We start from the raw sequence: 17,389 nt of genomic DNA, 5'->3' as shown, positions 1-17,389 counted from the left end.
GCCGGGGGTGTGACTCTAAGACTTCAACGACGGGCTCCTTGCTGTACTGGCTGTGTTGGCTTTTGTCTGCTGCTGTTACCATCTCAAGAGAGCCACGTCCGACAGAGCTATTCATTGAACTCTTCTATATCGGACGCCATTGCTTTGGAAAGGCAGGGTACTTGGAGCTTAGACTCCCTCCAGTGGCCACTACTGGTACTTTTCTCATCTTTGGATTGGTTTACTATCTTGGACTCCCCCTTGTGGCCATTACTGGTACTTTTCTCATCTTCTGGCTGGTTTGTCATCTTCACTGCCTCTTCAATTAACATCTACCCACCCTTTCTGCAATTACATCTCTCGGGCTCCCACACACGTGAACAAACTGTACCTGCCCAACCAACGTTACTCTTTACCACCCCAGGGAAACCATTTCAGTCACCTAGATTCTGCCTTCCCCAACATTGTTGGCAAACCGGACTAAACATCACTGGCGGTCTTTTTAACCGCCTAGACTCTTGGGACTCTTGGGACCTTTCCAATTGTATAGGAAGGGAAGCAATGCCATCTCCCCCTTCTGTATACCTTCTATTTGACTTTTTGTAAGATCTTCGCATGCTGCGCAAAATTTTTTTAAACAGTATGGTGAGTGTATGGGACTTGTATGTGTGAATTGAATGAGCCCACTTTTACTGTTATTATTGCTGTATTTGTTTTTGTTTTTAACCATTACGTGGGGATTGCTTGTGTGAGTGAATGAATATGTGTGACTCGGAGGGCCTGCCGGGGAAGGCAAGGGTCACCGGGGTGGTCGGGGGGACTACTGCCACGGGAGTGGGTCGGAGCATTGCGGTCATAATAGGGAGGGGCAGATATGGCGGGGACTTTAGGGCAAGCCATTACTGGGGAAGGAGGGTTCGCTACATTACAGAGATCCCTCCTTCCGGCCCTATGAGTCCCACTCCAAGACCAGATGGCGCGAGTAGTCAGGACCCTGGTCTCAGGCTGCTGTTGCTAAATGCCAGGTCTGTTGTTCACAAAGCTCCCCTCGTCCGGGACTTAATTGTTGACGAGAGGGCAGACCTGGCATGTATTACTGAAACCTGGCTGGGCACAGAAGGAGGAGTCCCCCTTGTAGAGATGTGCCCAGAGGGATTTCAGGTGCTTCATCAGCCGAGAGCCCAGGGAAGGGGTGGCGGTGTGGCTATTATTATCCGGGAGTCTCTGTTACCTCGTAGGGTCCCTGCTCCGGAGCTTGCCGGGTGTGAGTCCCTGCTGATAAAGTTGGACCTCAAGGGTCAAGTGGGTTTGCTGCTAACGTACCTGCCTCCCAACTGCATTGCAGCATCCCTCCCCTCGCTCCTCGAGTCAGTAGCCGAGTTGGCAGTTGAGCTCCCCAGGCTTATAGTTCTGGGGGACTTTAATTTGCCATCGCTCGGTGAACGCTCTGACGGGGCGCAGGAGTTCATGGCTTCCATGACAGCCATGGGCTTGACCCAGGTAATCCGGGGCCCAACTCATACAGCGGGTCACATGCTCGACCTCGTATTCCTCTTGGAGCAGTGGATGCGTGATCTTGGTCTGAGGGGTAATGAGATCATACCCCTGTCGTGGTCAGACCACTGCCTACTGAGGCTTGACTTCCGGAGGCCAAACCCCCACCGTAGGGAGGAGGAACCGACCAGGCGACTTATGGACCCTTTGAGGTTCCAGACGGAGCTTGGGGTAATTCCCGACACTCTCGCCCACAGTTCGGCGGAGACTCTGGTTGTCGCCTGGCATTCGGCGGCATCGGAGTCTCTTGACCGGATTGCGCCACTACGGCCCCTCCGGGTCAGCGGATCCCGGAGACCTCCTTGGTTCACTGCGGAGCTCCGGAAGAAGAAGCGCCGGAGGAGACGCCTAGAGCACCTGTGGAGGTCCGATAAGTCCGAGGCGAACCAAGCACTTTTGACTACCTGCACCAAGGATTACATCTGGGCACTAAGAGTTGCCAAAAGAATGCATATCTCCGCCTTGGTAGCGTCCGCCGAGTCACGCCCAGCCGCCCTGTTTAGGATCACCCGCTCCCTCCTCAATAGGAGGGATGTGGGAGACCCCTTGCAGGGTAGGGCTGAGGACTATGCCCAGTTCTTGGCGGACAAAGTTGCTCGGTTTCGGTCGGACTTGGACTCCACCGCCGTAGATCCAGCCGAGACACAGGGGGATTACTTGGCAAGCCATCTCTGGGTTGAGTTCCAGGATGTTGCCTCTGGGGATGTGGACAAGGCCATTCGAGCTGTAAGTGCCTCCACCTGTATTCTGGACCCGTGTCCCTCCTGGCTGGTTGCCAACAGCAGGGAGGTGACACATGGCTGGATCCAGGCGGTTGTGACCGCCTCCCTTCGGGAGGGGCACTTCCCCGCCGCACTTAAGACGGCGGTGGTGAGACCCCTCCTGAAGAAACCATCCTTGGATCCAGCCATTTTAAACAACTATCGTCCTGTCTCCAACCTCCCCTTTATTGGGAAGGTTGTTGAGAAGGTGGTGGCCTTCCAGCTTCAACGGGCCTTGGAGGAAGCTAGTTATCTTGACCCCTTCCAGTCCGGCTTCAGACCTGGTCACAGCACTGAAACCGCTTTGGTCGCATTGACCGATGATCTCTGGAGGGCCAGAGATGGAGGCCATACGTCCATCCTGGTTCTCCTTGACCTCTCAGCGGCTTTCGATACCATCGACCATGGTATCCTTCTGCGACGACTGCGGGAGGTGGGGGTGGGAGGCACTGTTTTGCAGTGGTTCTCCTCCTACCTCTCGGACAGGTCGCAGTCGGTGTTGGTCGGGGGGCAGAGATCATCCCTGAGGCCCCTAACATACGGGGTGCCGCAGGGTTCGGTCTTATCCCCCCCTACTATTTAACATATACATGAAACCGCTGGGCGAGATCATCCGGAGGCACGGGATAAAATACCATCAATATGCGGACGATACACAACTGTATCTGTCCGCCCCGTGCCAACTCAATGAAGCGGTGGACGTGATGAACCAGGGTCTTGAGGCCGTTAAGAACTGGATGAGTGCTAACAAACTGGTACTCAACCCGGACAAGACCGAGTGGCTGTTGTGTTTCCCTCCCAACAATTTGGCCGATATTCCAACACTCAGGCTGGGGGGTCAAATTTTATACCCCTCAGATAGGGTCCGTAATCTAGGAGTCCTCCTGGATCCACAGCTGACTTTTGACCATCAGTTGTCGGCTGTGACCAGGGGGGCATTTGCCCAGGTTCGCCTGGTCCGTCAGTTACGGCCCTACCTGAACCGGGAGGCTCTTGCAACAGTCACTCGAGCCCTTGTGATCTCTAGGCTGGAATACTGCAATGGGCTCTACATGGGGTTGCCCTTGAAGTGCATCCGGCGACTGCAGTTAGTCCAGAATGCAGCCGCGTGAGTGATAGTGGGCGCACCGCGGTTCGCCCACATTACACCCATCCTCCGCGAGCTGCACTGGCTACCTGTCGATCTCCGGGTGCGCTTCAGGGTACTGATGACCACCTTTAAAGCACTCCATAGTAGTGGATCTGGGTACTTGAGAGACCGCCTTCTGCCGATTACCTCCCTTCGACCGATTAGATCGCACAGATTGGGCCTCCTCCGGATTCCATCTGCCAGTCAATGTCGACTGGCGACTACATGGAGGAGAGCCTTTTCTGTTGCAGCTCCGACCCTGTGGATCGATCTCCCCATTGAGATTCGTACCCTCACCACCATCCAGACCTTCCGCACGGCCCTTAAGACCTGGCTCTCCCAGCAGGCCTGGGGATAAGTTCTTAAATTACCCGCCCGAGTGTTGACTGTTGAATGCAAGTTGTGTTTTATTATTTTATTTTGTTCACTCACTGTTTGTTTTTTATTATTGCACCCCCTTCCCTGTGATTGTAAGCCGCCCTGAGTCCCCTCAGGGAGAAGGGCGGCCTATAAATCTTAATAAAATGATAAATGATAAAAATGATGGACTGGAGATGCCTCTCTGCCCAGTTCCCCAACCGGAGGGCCTCATCGCGAAGGGCCTTGGAATGAGTGCCCACTTGCCTGTTCATGTGGGCCTTGGCTGCCACGTTGTCCATCAGGACCAGGACATGGTGGCCAGTCACGGTGATCTTGAAGTGACATAGGGCCAGGTGGATGGCCCTGAGCTCCAACCAGTTTATGTTGTTGCGCAGGTCTGTTGGAGTCCAGTGGCCCTGGGCTATCTGGTTCTCCAGGTGTGCTCCCCAGATGAACAGGCTTGTGTCCATTGTGAGTACCTTCCTTGCTGGTTCCCTGAAGAGGGATCCCTTGTCTAGTGCTGGGGTCAGCCACCAACGGAGCGAGAGCAGCACCTGGGGTGACACTTGAACTTTGAAGTTGGTGTTGCTCGTCCTGGCTCTCTGGTATGGAAGCAGGAACCACTGAAGCTCCCTGGTGTGTAGGTGAGCCCAAGGCACGATCCCTATACAAGAAATGAATTTCTCAAGGAACCTGGAAAGAAGAACTACAGGGACAGAGCGTAATTTGCGTATTTCCAAAACCAGCTGCACAATGCTGTCCCTTCGATCCTGGGAAAAGAAAACCTCTCAGGACACCGAATCTATAATGGACCCTAGGTGTTGGAGACCAGTAGATGGGTCCAGGTGACTCTTCTCTAGGTTGATAGAGAACCCCAGGGACCTGAGAGTGTTGATGGTGAGTCCCAGCTCCTGCCTGGCAGGTCCGGGGACCTGGCTAGGATGAGGATGTCATCCAGGTAGCAAAAAAGCCAGACTGGGAAGGAATGCAGGTTACCCACAGCCATGGCCAGCACCTTGGTAAAGGTCCTGGGGGCTGAAGCCAGCCCAAAGGGGAGGGCCCTATATTGAAAATGGTTGCCCTCATGGGAAAATCTAAGGAATTTACGATGTTCCAAGGTGATTCCAATGTGAAGGTAGGCCTCAGTGAGATCAATGGAGGCCAAGAAATCGTCCTGTCAGATGCCTTCTAAGAAGGATTTCAGGGAGGCCATCTTGATCCTACGGTAGACCACCCTGCAATTGAGCAGCTTAAGATCCAGGATGGCTCTCCACCTCCCTGAACTCTTGGGGACCAAAAATAGGTTCGAATAGAATCCGGCACCCCTCTCCCCCTCTGGAACCCTCTCTATGGCTCTGATATCTAACAGATGTTTGATGGCCTTTGCCTTAAGGGCCCATTTGGTCGGATCTGCAGAGGAGGCGTAGGGACGGAACCTATTTGGAGGCTGCGAGCGGAACTCCAGCTGTAACCCGAGCTTGACAGTCTGGAGGACCCATTTGTCTGAAGTGACACGCTCCCAGGCATCCGCAAAAATGGAGAGGCGACCGCCGATGGGGTGATCCATGAACGGATCACTTGAACTTGTGGAATGGGTGTCTGCCCCCTCCTCGAAAGGGCCACTTGCTCTGCTGCTGGCCCCTGAATCTGTCTCTAGGAAACTGTCTATCCCCTTGTCTATGAAACCTGGGGGTCTGGTACCTCTGATTCTGGATGTCCGATTCAGGCAGGCGATAAGATGTTCTCCTGGGGTAAGGAGCATGTCGGTGATCTGACCGTCTGGTCATAGTCGGGAAGACCTTCCACTTATTTTTGTCCTCCACCAGGATAGGATCCAGCGAGGCACCGAAAAGCTTGTTCCCGGCGTAGTCTGCTCCTGCCAGGTGCCACTTAGCCCGGGACTCCGCCTGCCAGTGGCGCAACCACAGCAGGCACCTGGATGCTACAGAGGATGACAAGGCTCGAGAAGCATACTTAACTGCATCCAGGGTGGCGTCTGCTGAGAACTGCATGGCTGCCAGCACCTTAGAGATGTCCTGCAGCAGTCATACCTCCGTGGCCGGGGTCCTATCTCTCAGCTGTTCCAACCATAGCACTGTAGACCTATTGAAAAAGGATGCAGAAGCGGCTGCCCTAATGGCCCAGGTTATTGCTTGGAATGATTTACGAAAAACAATGTCCGCCTTCTTATCCTCTGCCTTAAGGCAGTTGGCGATGTCTCCAGTGACTATGGCTGAGGCTGAAGCTAAGGTGGCGACTGGAGTGTCCACCTCGGGAACCTGGAGAGCTTGGGCAAAGGTAGAATTGAGATTATAGAACCTCCGCTCATTGCCCCCCCGGGTTGGGAAATGATCCTGGCTTAACCCACTGGGATTTAAGCACTTCTAGGAACACCTCTGGAGTGGGGATCTCCTCCTTCTCCACAGGTGGTCTATGAAAGGGCCCCTTTTTGTTAACCCCTCTAGTGCTAGGCATGGCAGTCGCAGGCCTGGGATCTGGAGGGGCGGGTATCCAGGTCTGCTGTGGCCCTGGCCTTACGAAATAATGAGCTAAACAAGGAGGGGGGGGAAGAGACCAGGGATGTTGGGGGCCTCAGGTGCCTGGACATCCTCATCCTCAGAAAACCCCACGACCTTCAACTCTCCCTCCTCTAACTCAGAAGCCTCACTGGCAGTGGAGGGAGAGGGAGACCTGGCCCCTCTGGTAGCAGAGGCCCTGGAGCGATCCTGGTGACCCCTGGGCTGGTCCCGGGAAGACCTACCCCTGGAGCTCTGGGGCTGGTGCTTCATCCCAGAAGCGATCCCCTGGGCTATGGCCCTAGCTAACACATCCTGAAAGCTTGTAGGTAGCTCAGGCAGGGCAGGATGGAGCTCTGGAGGTTGTATATAATCCCTGGGTTCAGGGGATTGCAGTGCCAACCAATGCCTGGCTGGACTGGGTGCTCTGCACCCAAAAGGGTTACCCCTAGACTCAGATGTATGTGCAGGCGATGGGGGGGGGGGGGCGATAGGGAGCTATGACCTCTGCCTGAGCCCCTTGGGGAACCTGGAGATGCCGCCTGGGCCTCTTCCAGGGCCGGAAGCCTGCAGGGGGAGTGGGATCTGGAAGGGGAGGGACTGATGGTAGCCTTAAACCTTCTAGCAGAGGCCCTGGTGATCCTAACCTCCTTCTCAGAGGTTGCCTTGCCCTGGGCTCTGGGGTTGCCCCTCTTGGCTGGAGACCTCACTCTGGAGACTGGGGGAACCCTCGTGGAGGTCCCTTCGGCCGGATCCGAAACCCCTGGGGATCTGGGCCTAGCACCCCTGCTCCTCGCCGCCTCTGCCATTGTACTTACAGTCATGTTGATCACCAACCTCCTCTCTCTCTGCCGGCCTCAATTTGGTGGGATTCTATCCTCTTGTGATGAATCCCAGCTCTTCTTCTTCCTGGTGCCGATCCGCGGCCCGAGTTGCCGGCAAGCACTGATTTACAGGCCTCCCTGGATTGCCGGCGGAGTTGGGCCCTGAAGAAGCCTCTTCCGGATTCGGCAATACTTTTAGATTGCTCTCAGCGTCCGTAGGGGAATGCCCGTCACACGTTCACTCACGTGCTCAAGATGGCAGTGGGCAAGATGGCGGCCACCGATCTGCGGTCCGATCTCCTCCTGAAGCTGGGGAGCGTTGGGGCAATCTCTGCCGGATCCCCGGTTCTCTGCTGGTCTTCGTTGGCCTTTTGGGAGCTGCGCAGCCATCTCTCACACATCACGCAGCGTGGAGGCTTTCTTCCCCTCTTACGCGACTATCTGATCGCTTGAGGCACGCGCGCACGCTAGCAAGCAGCGAGGCTTGAATCTAGCAGTGCTGAGCACAGCAGAGGAGTGGTGCAGCAATCCAGCAAGATAAAGCAAGTAAAAAAGGTAAAATTGTAGAAAAAAAACCTGTAAGAAAAAATTCCTAAGTCCTCAAAGTGAAGGGAGAGTCAGGTAAAACACTCCTTCTGGGCTGGAGACTGAGGTTAATCTGGGAGGTCAGAAGGAGGAATGGAGGTGTGGTCTCAAGACTTACCTCAGTCTCCAGGGCAAAAGGGCTGTAGTAATACCCATGTGTGACTCCTCCCACGCCTCACTTCGGAAACTATATATGATTACTTTTCAAATGGACTGGAATATATTTGCAAATTAGAGTAACTGGAAGCACTGAAGTAAAAGTCTGTGTCTTTCCTTTTCAGGGATTGGAGTTTGCATGAAAGAAATGTGGAAGATCTCTTTAAAGAACTGACGCAACTGAGAAACTTAGAATTCCTGCGGTAAGAAAGTGCTAGTATTTTATTTTAGATGTTATTGATAATGAAACCACTACATAATATTAGAAGTTTGTGTATTAAACTAAATATATTGTTACAGCAGTCTCTCATCAATTTCTCATGGTCAACAATAGAAGATGCTTAACTAGGAGTTACCGAAGCCTACCATGGAATTGAGTTATAATTGACACTCAGAGAGAAGGAAACACAGTTTAGAAAACTCAAGGAAGGGTGCAGTACTTTCACTGGAATTTCTTAACCAGAGGCAGGAAATAGACTAGAACAGAACAGGATAGAATAGAATTCTTTATTGGCCAAGTGTGATTGGACACACAAGGAATTTATCTCTGGTGCATAAACTCTTAGTGTACATACAAATGACAAAGTGATAAGTCAGAGATCATACATCATAAGATACAATGGCAATTGATAAATCATAATATACCAATAGCAGAAGCTATAGGAAAGATGAAAAGTTAGAAAGATGAGAGGATGAGAAAGATGAGAAGATAACAAGGATAATAGCAATATAGACTACTATGTGGGTACATATCTTTAGGCATAAGTGCTGTAGGAGTTAGGTATTTAGCAGAGTGATGGCATGGGGGAAGAAACTATCTTTGTGTCTAGATATTTGCGCATGTAATTCCCTATAGTGGCATTTTTACAGAAGAACTTGAAACAGTTTATGTCTAGTATGTAAGGGGTCTGTAAATATTTTCTAAGCCCTCTTTCTGTTTCATGCAGTATACAGGTCCTAAGTGGAAGACAGGTTGGTTGCAACTCTTTTTCCTGCAGTCCTAACTATCCGTTGAAGTCTGTACTTGTCCTGTTTGGTTGCTGTGCCAAACCAGACAGTTATCGAGGAACAAATAACAGACTCAATTATTCCTCTGTAGAACTGTATCAACAAATCCTCGGGCATTCTGAGATTTCTGAATTGAAGAACATTTTTTCTTGTGCCTTTTTAATAATGTTTCTAACGTTAGGTGTCTATTTCAAGTCCTGGCAGATTATAGAACCCAGAAACTCTAGTATCTACTGTTGATACTGTGTTGACTAAGATTGTTGCAGGTGATAGAATAGGAGGCCTTCTCTTGAAATCTACCATCTCTACAGTTTTGAATGTGTATAGTTCAAGATTGTTCCAGTTGCACCACAGGGCCAGTTCTTTAACTTCCCATCTGTATGCAGCTTCATCATCATCTCGAATAAGACCAATCACTGCTGTATTATCTGCAAACTTCAGTACTTTAACAGGGATCCTTTGAGATGCAGTCATTGGTATAGAGAGAAAAGAGTAGTGGAGAGAACACACCGCCGTGGGGGACACCTATGCTAATTGTACAGGTAACTGATGGGATTTTGCTTGGCTTCACCTGCTTCTTGCTATCTGTTAGAAAGCTTGTGATCCATCTGCAACTATGGTCAGGCACAGCTAATTAAGTCAGTTTGTAGACAAGGATTTCAGGAATGATGGTGTTGAATGCTGAGCTGAAGTCTACAAAAAGGACCCTTATATAGGCAGAGGTGGGTTCTGACTGGTACGCCCTGTTCCTTGCGTGCCAGTAGCGGAAATTGTATCTGTTTGCGTGTCAGGGCCCTTGGAGGCCCTGTACTGGTACAGTTCCTTTCATGGCCTGTCCCCAACTCACTCCCCCCACCCAGTCACTGCTCACTTGCTCTCTCGCCCCACCTGTCCGCACCATGATTGTTCTGCCCATCGACTTTGCCGGAGCGGAGGACTCGGCTATTGGAAGAGGACTGCATGGGCTTCTTTCTCTTTGATAGCCGCCTGGTTTCTAATGGGGTGGAGAGAAATCCATGCATTAGAGGAAAGAGAAGGCCAAGCTTTTGCTGGGGACTGCCTTTCCTCCCTCTCTAATGCATGGATTTCTCCCCACCCCATTAGAAACAAGCTGGCTGTCAAAGAGAAGGAAGTGCGCACAGGCTTCTTCCAACAGCTGAGGAAGGACAGGAGTGGAGGATTTGGATATTGGAAGAAGCCGGCATGCTTCCCTTTACCATCCCCTCCTTGCTGGCTGCAGCCCGGGCCCTGCCTGCCCTGCTTAGCTGGGCAGCTGGGAGGGAAAGCGGTGAGGGGGCGAGCGGTGGTTAGCATTAAGGAAAGCAAGGGCAAGGGCAGTATCTATGCCTCTTTCTTCCAAGAGCCACAGCAGCTGGAAAAGTGGGGCTTCTGTGCCAACCTCCCAGCTGGCAAAACAGAAATTTTCACCATGTGTGTGTGTGTGCATGTGTGTGAGAGAGAGGGGGAGAGAGAGAAAAAAGAGAAAGGGTAAGAGAGAAAGAAAGAGAAAGGAAGGAAGGGAGAAAAGAAAGAGACAAAGAAAGAAAGAAAGAAAGTGGCAGAGAGAGACACAAGAAAAAAAGGAAGGAAAGGAAGGAAGGAAAGGAAAGGAAAGGAAAGAAAGAAAGAAAGAGAGAGAGAGAGAGAGAAAGAAAAAGAAAGACCACAATTGAGCCCAAAATTTTGGTTGCTAAGCAAGAGCATTTTTTTCCATTTTTTTATTTTTGAACATAAAAAAACAACATTAAAAAATTATCATCCATACATACTGTAGAAAGTGTATCAGTTGATTACAAAAGGTTTTCATGCATCTCTTCCACAGTCATCAAGCATAATTCATATTAACTCAAGTATTTTAACTCAAATATTTATACATGTTACTCTTATACTTCCATTTATGTTTGACTATAATTATTTAAACGTCCTTCATCATAAAATATAATTATATCTATTATTACTAAATTTCACTATGTTTAACTAGTTTTAAGTTATATTCTTCCTTCTATCAACCTGTATCTTTCCAATAACAAAACAATCTTATATCTTCTGCCATAGTATTTTAACTCAGATATTTATACATGTTACCCTTAAACCTCCATTTTTATTTGACTATGATTGTTTAAACGTCCTTCATCATAAAATATACCAAGATTTAATACATAACCACATACTGGCATTTCATTTAATATTTATAAAATTCTCCAATAGCATTGAATCCTTATGTCCTATTCTAGCTAAACATCCTTAATATTTAGTAACAAACTTTTCTAATCCTCCTTTCCAGATCACTGTTTGCAGTTTTCATCCAGTTTCCTTATATTGTACCCATACATATATATATAGGTTGTCATTATTATCCCTCCTTTATTTAACTATATTCTGTATCATAACATTTTCCCCCTAATAATCAAAACTTAACTATATCTAATTTAATTCTTTTTTATTAACCTCTGTATATAATCCAAAATGATTTCTAATCTTCCTTTCATGAGTACCATTCAATATTCATATCCAATTATTACTTATCATAACACAACACATTGTATACATTATTATCATCATCAATTGTTTTTTTAATTATATCTATTATTACTGTTTCACTAAGTTTAACTAGTTTTAAGTTCTATTCTTCCTTCTATCAACCTGTATCTTTCCAATAACAAAATAATCTCATATCTTCTGATTTGTGGTACCAATCCTCTAGTCATCTTCTTGATCAGCTTTGTATGGACTTCTCTTAGCAATTCCTTGCTTATAAGGTCTCTCATATAATCTTGATGCCCTCTTTCTGTTTCCTTATTCAGTTTGTCTTTGATTGTCAACAGTGTTATCAAAACTTTTGCTAGTGGAATTTTTTTCTTTAAATCCATAGGTTCTTTAATTTTATCTTCTTCTATATCTTGATCCTTAAAGTAGATTTCCTCTCCATTTAATTCCTCTTTCTGTATTCCATTCTTTCCATTTTCAGGAACAAACCAATTACCATAGATATCAGCAGGTTTAGTCTCTTTATATTCATTTTCCACTTCCATGTTTTGAGTTTCGATCACCTCATTTTGTATTTGATGATCATTTTCAATTTTTTCATCATATTTTCTTTTATTTGCTCTAGGTATTCCAGTTGTTTCTCTTCTCTATTTAATAATTTCTGTAGTTCTGAAAGTGTATCTTGCAAAGTCAAGAACTCTATTTTCCTTGGGATTGTGTCATTCTGACAAAGCTTAAAAGATCAACAAAATTAAAGCATAGATTCACAAAGAATGCTGGTCGAGCATCAAAGAGACATCTGTGCATTCTTATCAGTGTGTAGCCAAGACAATAAATCCTTGAGGCGCCAAGTCAAAGAAATCCGTGAAAGAAAAGAAGAAAAAAAAAGTTCCGTTTTGAATACTCAAAACTCCGAGTACCTCCAGCCTCCGGAGCCGAGACACTCTTAAAGAGCTTGCATAGATTCGATCCATGTAAATAACATTTAAAAAGTAAGATAACCACTGTCCAAAACCATTCCAAATTCAATTCCACCACTTGATTCTTCTATTCTTTAATTTAAATTGGTTTTTGAGTTTTTATAGGCAGACTGGGCCAAAAACTTTGGTTACAACATAGATCTAGTGGATTGGGAAAGAATTTGGAACTCAAATTATAACTAACACGATCAGCAGCACTTGTAGAAAATATATACAAAATGTTTTATCATTGGCATTTATCACCAACAAGATTGGCTAAAATATACCCAATCATGAAGCCGACCTGCTGGAAGTGTAAAAAAGTACAAGGGACTTATTATCACATATGATGGACCTACCCGGTAACAAAAAAATATTGGATAAAAATTTGGAAATGGGTGCAAGAAATTACAGGAGAACAGATAAAATACAAACCCGAAATCTTTCTACTGGGAATAATCAAAGGGAAATATACAAAGAAAATTAAGTACATATTAACACATCTACTAACTACAGCTAGAATAGCATTTGACCAATGCTAGAAACAAAATAATACCCCCTCGGACGAATTAGTGATAAAAAAAACTTTGGATTGTGCAGAGATGGACAAATTAACACTGAAATTTAAAGATAAAGAAGAGTCGAAATATTATGAAATTTGGAACAATTGGTACAAATGGCTGCAAAACAGGAATGAAATTAATTAAGCAAAAGAAACCCTATATATATATATATATATATATATATATATATATATATATATATATATATATATATATATATATATATATATAAAATATAAATATATATAGAACTGTGTATAAAGTGTGTAAATATAGAAGTGAAATATATACATGTACAGGTATGATGACACAACAATGTTGATGTAATGACTGTAAGGTGTTGTAAAAGGGAAAAAATAATAAAAAAATCTGCTATAAAAAAATCCTCACCAGCTGGAAACACTTTCTCCTTCCATATCCTTCCGTTTTGGACCGCCTCGACTTTGTCAGCCTTGTGGCTAGAATTTTTGTCACCAGCTTGAAGAACTTCTCTTGCTTCTTTTGAGGATTTTGCGATATCCCCGAGATCAGCAAGACATATTTTTCCTGTTCACTGTCTCTTTGGGACGGTTTAGGTCCGTTTGGACCACCCAATGGCAAAAGTATTGGCTGTGGTCTCAGACCATTGAGACCACACAACCATCTTGTCGCGACATTGGCTCTTCCTCCAGCAAGAGCATTTTTAAGTGAGTTTCACCACATTTTACAAGTTGGCCACACCTACCCAGTCACATGGCCACCCAGCAAAGCCCACAAAATGGACCACATCCACAGAATAGGTAGAATCCCATTATTTATTAAATATCCATGTGGAAGATGGGGGCTGGGTGATCAGCATAGTCTCTCAAGCAAGAAGGAGTTATCCTGTCTAGGCCTGGTGCTTTTCTCGACTTTTGTATGTGAAATAGACATTGCACCTCTTTTTTTAGGATGACTAGAGGTGGGGGCCCAGACGGATGGAATCAGGCATAGGAGATTTGGCTGTGGTTGGTGTATCTGAGATGGACAGGATAGCAATAATTGACAATAGTTTTTTCTTAAACCTACAGCAGAATACAGTTAGATCATCTGCCAGTTGCCAATTCCCTTCAGCCAGTGGTGGGATTCAAATTTTTTTACTGCTGATTCTGTGGGCATGGCTTGGTAGTCATGTGACTAGGTGGGCATGGCTATGCAGTCATGTGATTGGGTGATCATGTGACTGGGTGGGCATTGCTGGGTTGTCGTGTGACTGGGTGCATATATGTATGTACAACATAAGCAAACTGGATGTAAATTGTAAACAGTGATTTAGAAAGAAGGAGTAGAAAATTTTGTTATTAAATATTATGGATGTTTAGCTAAAATAGGACATAAGGATTCAGTGTTATTGGAGGATTTTAGAAATAGTAAATGAAAGGCCAGTATGTGGTTATGTATTAAATCAAATGGCTGGATTTTTTGTTGCCGGCTTGAAGAACTTCTCTTGGAATGATCAGGGACTTTGTGATGTCCCTGCGATCAGCAAGATGTATTCTTCCTGTTCACCGTCTCTGCGGGACGGTTTAGGTCCAATTGGACTACCCAGCGGCAAAAGTACAAGCTGCGGTGGGAGCATTGAGACCGCACGTCCGTATCATCGTGATGTTGGCTCCTCCCCGATATCTTAGATTTGTTAATTATATGCCCATACTTATTACTTTTGTTTTGTTTTTAATTATTATTGTCTATTTTTATATGTGATACTACTAACCAGAATTTATCATTCTAATTTTTCTGAGTAATTGCTGTTCTTTCAGGTTGACAGGATTGTCCCTCAAAGCGTCCTGCAGCAGGCATCTTGCTAAAGTCTTAAAGAACAACCAGAGATTGAAAGTGTTACTGTTGTCTCTCAAGGACATAGATGATAGAGCACCGGAATTGCTGTGTGAGAGGCTCCAAGATCCAGACTGCAAAATAGAAAGTCTAATGTGAGTGATCAGTATTACTTTTAAGTTTGGTATGTGTTATTTTCTCTTGAATTCTGGAAAAGTATCCATGGAAAGATAATTACAATTGTCATATTTAAACATATTGTTTTCTGTTCCTTCTGTTTTCTAAGATACAATTCTTTCTGTGATTATAATCAAAATGGCATGGTGATAATTGGTTCTGGGGGATATGAGATACTTTCTTAACTGTAAACTGCTGAGATTCTGGCAGAGAGACTAAATTTGAGGGAGGAGGTCAGTTCCTAGGGATGAGCTCAGAAGTTTATAAATGTTCATTAAGCAATTTGCAGATATGATAGCAATTTTACTGATTAAAAAATCTGCAGCTGTGCCTTGCAGATTTATAGGTCTATAAATGGTCATTTTTTGGGAATTCTCATATAGCTTAATTTTTTTACACTTTATGACAAGATTTGTTATTTGGGTGGATTATATCATTTTGCTATCTTTTTTCGACTTTCTCTTCAATTGTTTAATAGCTTCCTTTAATACAGTAAGGTTTCCTGAAAATTTATTCTGCTTAGTATTTTAGGAATCTGCTTTAATATAAATATTGACTCGTAAGATAATTGCCAATTAATTAAAGGTTGTACAGGTAGTCCTTGAATTATGAATATAATGGAACCTGCTAATTACATTTGTAACCAAAGGATTTGTAGGAGTGAATCATATAACTTGACTGCGATCACTCCCTCCTTTCGCCCATGCATTCACTAATCAAATGGATTATTAAGTGTACATAAGGTATCTCAGGGTGGGGAAGGTCATGGGGGCCTAGTGATGGAAAAGGTTATCTTCTTCAGATTACCCAAGGCTTCCACCAATATATCTCATTCTTCCTCCCCTGGAGTCCCCACAATTGTTCCTGCACATCCTGTCCTGCTTGGCATTTTGAACTTATTGTGGACTAATTGGAGTACTGTTGCCTCTAAGTTCCACATTTTTCCTTCCATCTCCTGTCGGTGTTGGAGTAAAGTTTCTGCATCTGCTGGAGAGATGTACTGTAAAGCTACCTACTATCCCTCAACCATGTTCAAAGATGCCTCCTTCCCATGAGCAATGAGTCTGGTGCAGAGATGGGTTCCTACCGTTCAGCCCAGTTTCGCTGAGTAGGTAGTAACTTGGCCTGCCATGCCCCTGAACTGGTTCTATCGGTGGCGCCTCTGGTGGCGCCATCTTGTTTTTTGCTTCTGCACAGAAGCATTTTTTTAGTACTGTGCATGCACCCCACCCAGTTGCCTTCCTGAAGCGCTGCGGCCCTGATCTGTCTGCCAGGTAAGCCTGCGAGTTGCGGCTTAGCTAACTACCTCTGCCCCCTTCCCCATGGCCCGCAGCCCTGCCATGCTTCCCTGCCTTCCACGCAGCCTTTCCGGCGGTCCCCCACACCAGCTTGCCTTTTGAGGTCAGCATCCAGCCTGGCCTGGCAGCCCTTGGTAGAAACGCAGACACTGTGCTGGGGCTGAGAAGGGTGGTGGTGCTCCCCGAGGGTAAGTTAACTTCCTGGGGCTGCTGCACATGTGCCTGCTCTGTTTCTGCAATGGCAGAGCCACTGCTACAGGGCAATCCAAAGAGGGGAGGGGGATGCTGCAGAAAAGGCTGCCTTCCACCCTAGCTCCATGGGGCTTCAGGCTGCAAAGTAGCCCATTGGCAGCCCCTCAATTGGGGAGCAGGCCAGGACCGCCATACCACTGCAGAGCCTGTGGTGCTTTCCCTTCATCCTGGGCGCCACCGCTTCATCTTGGCAAAGACCAGGTCATCGCACTTGTAGTCCCGTGGCTAGCCAGAGCAGAATATAGCACAGGCAGAGAGGCCGAGGCAATCCTGGCAGAGAGGCCTGGCAGAGAGGCCGAGGCAATCCTCGCTTTAGATCCTGGGACTGCACCTCCCCAGCAAGAGGCACACTGGGGCTGCCTTGCCCACCTTGCCCACCATCTCTGTGAGTTCTGCTTGGAAGGGGACACCGCCGCTCTTGCTGCCCGCCCTCCCTGCCTTGCTGCCGACATCCGCATGCCCTCCCAGAGCACGACTGCAGAACCATCATTTCCCTTGGGAGTGCCTGATAAAGCCTAAGAAGGGTTTGATTCCCCACTCCCATAGAATCCAAAGTGAGAATATTTCTAAACTCCCCCTTTAAGGGCCTCCTTCCTTCCCTAAATATTTAACTGAACAACAAACAGGTGTGCCAATATAAGATACTATTTTGCCTACAGTACGATATTCCACCTAAAGAATTTCATTTTAGAAAATATAATCTGTGAAGAATCTTTCAATCAAAATTGAAAGTGAATATGTAAATTTATTACAAACTACAATATGTCAATGTTTATTCCTTTCAGTTTGATAAACATAAGTATTCCAAATTGAGTAATATTTTGAAAATATGTCCAAGGAAAAGCAGTTCAGTTGCCATAAATACATGCCCTTGAATTCCTATAAAAATACAATCCATGATTATTTTTCAAGAAATAATTGTGATTATTTTGGACTGCAGACTTGGTGGAGAGATGCTGACTGAATCTTGCAGCAGGCATTTTGCAG

This window comes from Thamnophis elegans, unplaced genomic scaffold (genome assembly GCF_009769535.1).
Source record: "Thamnophis elegans isolate rThaEle1 unplaced genomic scaffold, rThaEle1.pri scaffold_62_arrow_ctg1, whole genome shotgun sequence".
In the NCBI taxonomy this organism is placed as follows: domain Eukaryota; kingdom Metazoa; phylum Chordata; class Lepidosauria; order Squamata; family Colubridae; genus Thamnophis; species Thamnophis elegans.
The sequence above is the reverse complement of the archived record's forward strand: the minus strand, read 5'-3'. Positions refer to the sequence as shown.